Here is an 11621-nt window from a genome sequence, read left to right as displayed (position 1 = left end):
ACTAAGCATTTAAACAACTTTTGAACACTGAATACATTTCTGTAGAGAATACCTCTCAAAATCTTGTAACCCCTTCAATGTATTTTCCGCATTGAGTCAAATTCTTCCACATCTTTCAACTTAAAATTATAAGACTAACTGCCAGGTTTTCTTAAACACTGTAAACATACTCAGATTTTCCTGAATTAAATGAAAGTAGTAATACTATGCACTTAATGTATTTTCTCTAGACTTAATTATAAATCTTCCCAGAGTTGAAAAGTCACTTACCTAACTAAGAAGAGTTGTTTTGCCCTCTCAGGGAAGCTGAAGATGCTGGGTCAAAAATTCAGAAATAGGAATCAGAAGCATATCAGAGTTTGAGGACTGAGACATATTACAGTCACTATGCTGCTCTTTTTATTGGGGACTCTTATGTCCATGCCTCTCAGCAACAATTTTGGTTTCTTGATTTGTGTTGGTAACTAACTTCCATCACCCTGATCATATTAAGCCTCTGCTGCAGCAAATGGAATCTATATTCCTCTCATATTTTTGTCAAGCTCTTGTCAACAACTTCAGAGTCATTTTAAAAATAGATTATACCTAATTGCTCTATTTTCTGTCTTAAAGTTTAGTTATTTTACAAAGAACTCATGCTCATTGTGAAAAATCACAAATATAATCAAGTAAAAATCAAAACCTGTCAGATTACACAATTATTAATATCTTTATGTATTTCCTTCTCTCCATCTCTCTTATTCTGTGTGTGTGTGTGTGTGTGTGTGTGTGTGTGTGTGTAAAACAGGACACTTTTGGCTCTTTGATGCTGGCAATGACATCACTGCAATTTCCCACTGATGTGTGTTTGCATCCATTGAAATACTGGGGCTTTTATTCTTTAACTAGAGGAGAATAGAGTTCAGTTTGGTTTGGGGCAGGGTGAAAAGAGATGAAGGAAAACTAAAAGGAATAGGATGATGTGTGTCTCCTCTTACCCACTGAGCTGCTTTTGGGACACTCTGATTAGAGTCAGAAATGGAACAAACTGTAGTTAGGTCAGGTCTGCACCATCTCCCTCATCATCACTTTGCAGTAATGTGGGCATATATAACATCTCCTGTTGGTCACTTAATTTCCAAAATAATTAGGGGACACTTCGATTGGGACTAAGGTTCTGCTTTGGGGAGAGATGGCTCAGAGGTATCATATTTGGTTATATATATAAATGTGATGCTACTTTAAATTCATTCAATTCTCCAACCAATGTTTTGAGTGCTGTATTAGTTTCCTATTGCTGTTGTAACAAATTACCACAAACTTAAAACACAAAAGTATCATCTTATAATTCTGAAGGCCAGAAGTCTGAATTAAGTCTTATGGACTAAAATCAAGATGTCAGCCGAGTTGGTTCCTTCTGGAGGCTTTAGGGAAGAATCCACTTGTTTATCTTTTCCAGACGGATTCTAGAGGCTGCCCACGTTCTTGGCTTATAGCCCCACACCACATCAACTTTTCTTCCCCTTCCTCCATCATCCCATCACTTTCATCCTCCTTTAACCTTTCTTCCTCCCCCTTATTAAGGACCCTTGTAATTACATTTAGGGCTTACCTGGATAATCCAGGATAATCCTTGTGTCTTAGTCCATTTGGGCTGCTGTAACAAAATGTCATAGACTGGATGGCTTATATATACTAAACATACTAAAAGAGATTAGAGATGTTAATAATATGAAACAAGAACAGGATAATGTAAAACAAGAATAAAGGAGAAATATTAGATATGAAGAATAGGTGAAATAGCAGAATAAAGTCAAGGAAAAAAATTAGTAATGAGAAGGACCAGATTGAGGAATTTTCCCAGAAAGAAGTGGGAAAGGACAGTATAAAAGAAAATCTGAGAGATATGGAGGATAGAAATAGGAGTTCCAGAAGGAGAGAGGGGAAAACACAACAGAGGAGAAAATATTGAAAAAATAAAAGGTAAAACTTTGATATCATAAAAAGATGAAAAGAAATGTCAAAGAGGAGAGGTTAAAAACCCACAATTAGACACATTTTAGTAATATTTAAAATATGAAAGGCAAAGAAAAATGTTAAAAGTTTACAGAGGAGAACAGATCAAATACAAACGAACAAATATCAGATTGTGAATAGATTTTTCAACAGTAATCATGGAAGCAATAAGACAATGGAATAGGGCTTTCAAATTATTAAAGGAAGAAAATTTAGAATCCAGAAAATTTTATATCCAGCAAACTGTTATTCAAATATGGGGGTTTGACAAAAATGTTCTCAAGTATAATCAGTCCTCACTTTGCACAGTAGCACAGGACTAAAAATGATTGTGTAAGCTGAAACCATACAAAGGCATTTTAATAATTAATCAGAAAATTGTGATTGTTCTATGACCTTAAAATTTTTTGCCAAAACGTTACAAACTCTCTTACTGTTGGTTATAAATATATGGGGAAATGAAAAAAATAGTCAAGCTAATATTTATTTAGTACATTATAATTTAAACCTTAGAAACATTGAGAATTAAATGTTGTTTGTAAAAAAGCATTGAGAGTATTTTGAAGAGTGCTTGCCTTCTTTTTTTTCATATAAATTATGATGTATAGATTGCCTCTTAATAAAGGATCTAATCTATGTTTAACTCTTTATTGGCCACTTTGAGAGTCTGTTTTTCTTTGCACAAATTCTTGACGGTTTTGAACTTTGAAAAGGCTTGTCGCATCAACATATAATATTTGGTGATCATCATAACCAACTGTGTGTCCTGATTTCCCCAAAATACTAACTCTAATCCTAAACAAAACTGAAGGTTCTTCACGGCCTTAGAGCACGACCTTACAGCTTCCTGGAAAGTCAGTTACAGACATGTAAACTTAAGCAAATAAGGAATACCATAATTTTCCAGAACACAGTGGAAAACAATCTACTTATTCATGCTTTATAAACTTAGCTGTAACTACTGAGAGCTGAGCTTCTTTACCACCTTCAGTTTGGAAGTCTCCTTTTCTGGAACAGTTTGTTTCTTGTTCAATAAAATATTCACAGCAAGTTAAGCTCTCTGAATTTTCTTTTGACAGAAGCAATAAATAGGATGGGGGACACCATATGGTTAGTGTAAGTTGCTGCTGAGGTCCTAGTTTTGTTTTGGGAGGTTTGGTATCCAGCCCAGAGACTGCCACATGAACAGTGTTTCTCAGGACTTACCTTGGACCTCTTTTGAAGCTCTTAAATTAATAAGCAGGGAGGCCATTAGACTGAGGTGGCTCTAATGTCATGGTGCCTACCTCAGCAAATCAAAATATAAGCCTGTAAATGCCTCAAGGTTACAAAATCAAAACACTAAGGACAACCAATCACAAGCAGCCAACTAGGTTTTAAGCTATAGCCAATCAATAATTTCCTTACTTTGCTTCTGTATTTTGTCTATAAAAATTTCTTCACAAGCCCGTTTTGGTGGAGTGCTCCTAATGTTCTCGTTAGGCACTGCCTAATTCCAGTCAATTTTTCCTCAAATAAACTCTTAAATAGGCCTCAATTTCTTTTAACAAAGTATAAACCAGACTCTATTCGCTTCAGAGGGAATGCATTTTAACAATGGCAATAATGCCCTCTCTTTAAACAGCTAGGTTTGTGTTTGCTACTCAGTCCATGTATTAAATCCTTTTCATATTTATTCATATGTAAATAGTTGGTGAATTGAAATATTTGATTTAGAAAATGGAGTGAATGGGAGGTGAGTAAGTGGAGACTGAAAGTGGAGACAACTAGTGCTAAGTACTAATTTCTTGTAAAAATGAATGCTACCCATATATTCCTGTAACCTGCTTACCCCATTCAACAATACATTGTAAGTTTATTTCATATTAAGAAATACAGCTCCATATCACAATTTTAATGCCTATATAGAATTCTATATTATGGATATACCATAATGTATTTAGATTGATTCTAAAAATTTTTAAATTATAAATAATGCTATGATAAACATTTTTGTACAGTCATATTTAAACAATTATTTGATCTTATTTTCTTGAGAATACAGATCTTCCTCAACTTACAATGGGATTACATCTTCACAAATCCATTTTAAGTTGAAAATATCTTAAGTTGAAAATGTATTAAATACATGTAACTTACCTAACATCATAGCTTAGCCTAGCCTACCTTAAACACGCTCAGAACACTTATGTTAGCCTACAGTTGGGAAAAATTATCTAACACAAAACCTATTTTATAATAGAGTGTTAAATATCTCATGTAATTTATTGAATACTGTACTGAAAGTGAGAAACAGAATGTTTGTATGGGAACAGAATGATTGTAAATGTATTGCCTGTTTATCCTTGTGATCACGTGGCTGACTGGAAGCTGAGGTTCTCTCCCACTGCCCAGCAATACAAAAGAGTATGAATGTGTATCACTAGCCCAGGAAAAGATCAAAATCTAAAATTCTAAGTACAGTTTCCACTGAATGTGTATTGCTTTCACATGATCGCAAAGTCAAAAAATTGGAAGTTGAAGCATCGTAAGTCAGAGACCATCTGTATACAACTAGAATTACATATTTTAATTGCTGGATCATTGGGTATGACATATTATAGACTTTTAGCACAAACTGACAGATGGATTGGCACTCATTTTAAAAGTAGGACAGTCTACACACGAATAAAAACAATACAAAACAAGATGTTCAGTACTTCAGGTATTTAGCATTAACAGCTTGAGACCCCCCCTTGTCTTTGCTATTAGTCTAAATATTAAGGTCATATTTCAAACAAGGTGATCTAATTAGGTGTGATCATCATTCAGCTGTAAGTGTCCACATACATAAGTATTAGATTAATGAAAATAAGCACAAGCCAAAAAGAGAGATCCTGTATAGTCTTAGGGGAAAAAGTTTTCAAAGTTAACTGAACATTTGAAATGTCAATGCAGTGTCAAAATGTACTCCATGCTTTGGACATGTTCAAGTAACAGTATCTTTATAACTATACTTTTTAAATGCCTATTATCCTGGCATCCAATTCCTGGTAAAGCCTTATTCAATTACAAGCTGCAAATGAATCCAGCTGCTAGGCTAGTGCATAAATTATAATTTGAGGTATCAACTGACAGAAAAACACACACCATAAGAGTTGTGAGTTTCAGTTTTATTCAGGGAACTTACTGAGGACTATAGCCTAGGAAACAGACTCTCAAGATAGTTCTGAGGTACTGCTCTGAAGAGGTAGGGGAGAACCCAGTATATATATCTATATCTATATCTATATCTATATCTATATCTATATATATATCTATATATATATATCTATAGATATATATATATAGATATATATATATGAATTTTTTGGCTAAGAAATACATGTAGTCAAGCATACATCTTGGTAAACGATTACTGTTAATCACAAAGAACAGATATCTCAAGTTAATGGTTTTAGTGCTTTTCTGTGTATGGGAAGATGCCAGAATCTGGGATCACCAAAATTCTTCCTAGATTCTTAACTATCTAGGGGCCCATTTATTCAAAGCACAGAATGCCTCATCCTGTTTTCCATCCTGCATTCCCTGCAGGGTGCACTGTTGGTGGGCGACTGCAGTGGGGTGCAACTTAACCCTCTGTATAAATGGATGATGAGTGACACACTTTGTTCTTTTTTGTTCACAGATTCTCCCCTATTGGTCATAAATCTGACCAAGGTTTGGGAAGCATTTCATGACCAATTTGTCCCACGGCATTAGGAAGGCTCATTCTTAGGTAAGGCAAGGATTTCACTGATAGGCCATTCATGCGCTATATCTGGATAAGACCCCATTGATAACCTAAAAATTCTCTGGATCACCTCTTTTAGTAGTCTGTTATGATCCAGGACATGTTTTCCTTTGTTGCTTCTTCCCATATCTAGAGTTGCACTACTACTATTAATTTTATTTAGGGCTATATATGTGATCAATTGCATCAAGGCGTTTGGCCATCATTAATTTTGTCAGAGACCTGGTTACACACTGGGTAATACAAGAAACAATAATCTTATAAAAATAAACAGGATGTAAGTAATATAGCTAGCAGTATTAATAAGGTCTTAAATAGGGATTTAAGCCATGAGCTTCTGGAACCAAACCAGCTCTTTAAAAGATCAACAAGATCTGGAGGATTAACGAAGATGGCGGAGTAGAAGGACGTGCTCTCACTCCCTCTTGCAAGAGCACCAGAATCACAACTGGCTGCTGGATAATTATCAACAGGAAGACACTGGACTTCACCAAGGAGGATACCCCACGTCCAAGGACAGAGGAGAAGCCACAGTGAGACTGTAGAAGGGGCACAATCAGAGTAAAATCAAATCCCATTAACTGCTGGGTGGGTGACTCACAGACTGGCGAACACTTATACCACAGAAGTCCACCCACTGGAGTGAAGGTTCTGAGCTCCACGTCAGGCTTCCCAACCTGGGGGTCTGGCAACGGGAGGAGGAATTCATAGAGAATCAGACTTTGAAGCCTAGCGGGAATTGATTGCAGGACTTTGACAGGACTGGGGGAAACAGAGACCCCACTCTTGGAGGGCGCACACGGAATAGTGTGCACATCGGGACCCGGGGGAAGGAGCAGTAACCCTGGGGGAGACTGAACCAGACCTACCTGCTGGTGTTGGAGGGTCTCCTGCAGAGGCGGGGGCTGGCTCTGTTTCACCGTGGTGACAAGGACACTGGCAGCGGAGGTTCTGGGGAGTATTCCTTGGCGTGAACCCTCCCAGAGTCTGCCATTAGCCCCACCAAAGAGCCCAGGTAGGTTCCAATGTTGGGTTGCCTCAGGCAAAACAACCAACAGGGAGGGAACCCAGCCCCACCCATCAACAGTCAAGTGGATTAAAGTATTACGGAGCTCTGACTTCCACAGCAACAGTCAGCTCTACCCACCACCAGAGCCTCCCATCAAGCCTCTTAGATAGCCTCAACCACCAGAGGGCAGAGAGCAGAAGCAAGAAAAACTACAATCCTGCAGCCTGTGGAAAAAAAACCACAGTTACAGAAAGATAGACAAGATGAAAAGGCAGAGGGCTATATACCAGATGAAGGAACAAGAAAAAACCCCAGAAAAACAACTAAATGAAGTGGAGATACGCAACCTTCCAGAAAAAGAATTCAGAATAATGATAGTGAAGATGATCCAGGACCTTGGAATAAGAATGGAGGCAAAGATTGAGAAGAGGCAAGAAATGATTAACAATGACCTAGAAGAATTAAAGAACAAACAACAGAGATGACCAATACAATAACTGAAATGAAAACTACACTAGAAGGAATCAATAGCAGAATAACTGAGGCAGAAGAACGGATAAGTGACCTGGAAGACAGAATGGTGGAATTCACTGCTGTGGAACAGACTAAAGAAAAAAGAATGAAAAGAAATGAGGACAGCCTAAGAGACCTCTGGGACAACATTAAATGCAATAACATTCGCATTATAGGGGTCCCAGAAGGAGAAGAGAGAGAGAAAGGACCTGAGAAAATATTTGAAGAGATTATAGTCGAAAACTTCCCTAACATGGGAAAGGAAATAGCCACCCAAGTCCCGGAAGCGCAGAGAGTCCCATACAGGATAAACCCAAGGAGAAACACGCCGAGACACATAGAAATCAAAGTGGCAAAAATTAAAGACAAAGAAAAATTACTGAAAGCAGCAAGGGAAAAACGACAAATAACATACAAGGGAACTCCCATAAGGTTAACAGCTGATTTCTCAGCAGAAACTCTACAAGCCAGAAGGGAGTGGCATGATATACTTAAAGTGATGAAGGGGAAGAACCTACAACCAAGATTACTCTACCTGGCAAGGATCTCATTTAGATTTGATGGAGAAATCAAAAGCTTTAGAGACAAGCAAAAGCTAAGAGAATTCAGCACCACCAAACCAGCTCTACAACAAATGCTAAAGGAATTTCTCTAAGTGGGAAACATGAGAGAAGAAAAGGACCTACAAAACAAACCCAAAACAATTAAGAAAATGGTCATAGGAACATACACATCGATAATTACCTTAAACGTGAATGGATTAAATGCTCCAACCAAAAGACACAGGCTTGCTGAATGGATACAAAAACAAGACCCATATATATGCTGTCTACAAGAGACCCACTTTAGACCTGGGGACACATACAGACTGAAAGTGAGGGGATGGAAAAAGATATTCCATGCAAATGGAAATCAAAAGAAAGCTGGAGTAGCTATACTCATATCAGATAAAATAGACTTTAAAATAAAGAATGTGACAAGAGACAAGGAAGGACACTACATAATGATCAAGGGATCAATCCAAGAAGAAGATATAACAATTATAAATATATATGCACCCAACATAGGAGCACCTCAATACATAAGGCAACTGCTAACAGCTATAAAAGAGGAAATTGACAGTAACACAATAATAGTGGGGGACTTTAACACCTCACTTACACCAATGGACAGATCATCCAAAATGAAAATAAATAAGGAAACAGAAGCTTTAAATGACACAATAGACCAGATAGATTTAATTGATATTTATAGGACATTCCATCCAAAAACAGCAGATTACACGTTCTTCTCAAGTGCGCACGGAACATTCTCCAGGATAGATCATATCTTGCGTCACAAATCAAGCCTCAGTAAATTTAAGAAAATTGAAATCATATCAAGCATCTTTTCTGACCACAACGCTATGAGATTAGAAATCAATTACAGGGAAATAAACGTAAAAAACACAAACACATGGAGGCTAAACAATACATTACTAAATAACCAAGAGATCACTGAAGAAATCAAAGAGGAAATCAAAAAATACCTAGAGACAAATGACAATGAAAACACGACGACCCAAAACCTATGGGATGCAGCAAAAGCAGTTCTAAGAGGGAAGTTTATAGCTATACAAGCCTACCTCAAGAAACAAGAAAAATCTCAAATAAACAATTGAACCTTACACCTAAAGAAACTAGAGAAAGAAGAACAAACAAAACCCAAAGTTAGCAGAAGGAAAGAAATCATAAAGACCAGAGCGGAAATAAATGAAATAGAAACAAAGAAAACAATAGCAAAGATCAATAAAACTAAAAGTTGGTTCTTTGAGAAGATAAACAAAATTGATAAACCATTAGCCAGACTCATCAAGAAAAAGAGGGAGAGGACTCAAATCAATAAAATCAGAAATGAAAAAGGAGAAGTTACAATAGACACTGCAGAAATACAAAGCATCCTAAGAGATTACTACAAGCAACTTTATGCCAATAAAATGGACAACCTGGAAGAAACAGACAAATTCTTAGAAAGGTATAACCTTCCAAGACTGAACCAGGAAGAAACAGAAAATATGAACACACCAATCACAAGTAATGAAATTGAAACTGTGATTAAAAATCTTCCAACAAACAAAAGTCCAGGACCAGATGGCTTCACAGGTGAATTCTATCAAACATTTAGAGAAGAGCTAACACCTATCCTTCTCAAACTCTTCCAAAAAATTGCAGAGGACGAAACACTCCCAAACTCATTCTATGAGGCCACCATCACTCTGACACCAAAACCAGACAAAGACACGACCAAAAAGGAAAATTACAGACCAATATCACTGATGAATATAGATGCAAAAATCCTCAACAAAATACTAGCAAACAGAATCCAACAACACATTAAAAGGATCATACACCATGATCAAGTGGGATTTATCCCAGGGATGCAAGGATTCTTCAATATATGCAAATCAATCAATGTGATACACCATATTAACAAATTGAAGAAGAAAAACCATATGATCATCTCAATAGATGCAGAAAAAGCTCTTGACAAAATTCAACACCCATTTATGATAAACACTCTCCAGAAAGTGGGCATAGAGGGAACCTACCTCAACATAATAAAGGCCATGTATGACAAACCCACAGCAAACATCATTCTTAACGGTGAAGAACTGAAAGCATATCCTCTAAGATCACGAACAAGACAAGGATGTCCACTCTCACCACTATTATTCAACATAGTTCTGGAAGTCCTAGCCACGGCAATCAGAGAAGAAAAAGAAATAAAAGGAATACAAATTGGAAAAGAAGAAGTAAAACTGTCACTGTGCAGATGACATGATACTATACATAGAGAATCCTAAAGCTGCCACCAGAAAACTGCTAGAGCTAATTAATGAATATGCTAAAGTTGCAGGATACAAAGTTAATGCACAGAAATCTCTTGCATTCCTATATACTAATGATGAAAAATCTGAAAGAGAAATTATGGAAACACTCCCATTTACCATTGCAACAAAAAGAATAAAATACCTAGGAATAAACCTACCTAGGGAGACAAAAGACCTGTATGCAGAAAACTATAAGACACTGATGAAAGAAATTAAAGATGATACAAACAGATGGAGAGATATACCATGTTCTCAGATTGGAAGAATCAATATTGTGAAAATGACTATACTACCCAAAGCAATCTACAGATTCAATGCAATCCCTATCAAATTACCAATGGCATTTTTTACGGAACTAGAACAAATTATCTTAAAATTTGTATGGAGACACAAAAGACCCCGAATAGCCAAAGCAGTCTTGAGGGAAAAAAACGGAGCTAGAGGAATCAGACTCCCTGACTTCAGACTATACTACAAAGCTACAGTAATCAAGACAATATGGTACTGGCACAAAAACAGAAACATAGATCAATGGAACAAGAGAGAAAGCCCAGAGATAAACCCACGCACCTATGGTCAACTAATCTATGACAAAGGAGGCAAAGATATACAATGGAGAAAAGACCATCTCTTCAATAAGCGGTGCTGGGAAAACTGGACAGCTACATGTAAAAGAATGAAAGTAGAATACTCCCTAACACCATACACAAAAATAAACTCAAAATGGATTAGAGACCTAAATGTAAGACTGGACACTATAAAACTCTTAGAGGAAAACATAGGAAGAACATTCTTTGACATGAATCACAGCAAGATCTTTTTTGATCCACCTCCTAGAGTAATGGAAATAAAAACAAAAATAAACAAATGGGACCTAATGAAACTTCAAAGCTTTTGCACAGCAAAGGAAACCATAAACAAGACGAAAAGACAACCCTCAGAATGGGAGAAAATATTTGCAAACGAATCAACGGACAAAGGATTAATCTCCAAAATATATAAACAGCTCATTCAGCTCAATATTAAAGAAACAAACACCCCAATCCAAAGATGGGCAGAAGACCTAAATAGACATTTCTCCAAAGAAGACATACAGACGGCCAAGAAGCACATGAAAAGATGCTCAACATCACTAATTATTAGAGAAATGCAAATCAAAACTACAATGAGGTATCACCTCACACCAGTTAGAATGGGCATCATCAGAAAATCTACAAACAACAAATGCTGGAGAAGGTGTGGAGAAAAGGGTACCCTCTTGCACTGTTGGTGGGAATGTAAACTGATACAGCCACTATGGAGAACAATATGGAGGTTCCTTAGAAAACTAAAAATAGAATTACCATATGACTCAGCAATCCCACTACTGGGCATATACCCAGAGAAAACCATAATTCAAAAAGACACATGCACCCGAATGTTCATTGCAGCACTATTTACAATAGCTAGGTCATGGAAGCAAC

This window comes from Balaenoptera physalus (genome assembly GCF_965194825.1).
Source record: "Balaenoptera physalus genome assembly, chromosome: 7".
Lineage (NCBI taxonomy): Eukaryota > Metazoa > Chordata > Mammalia > Artiodactyla > Balaenopteridae > Balaenoptera > Balaenoptera physalus.
This window is presented reverse-complemented; position numbering follows the sequence as displayed.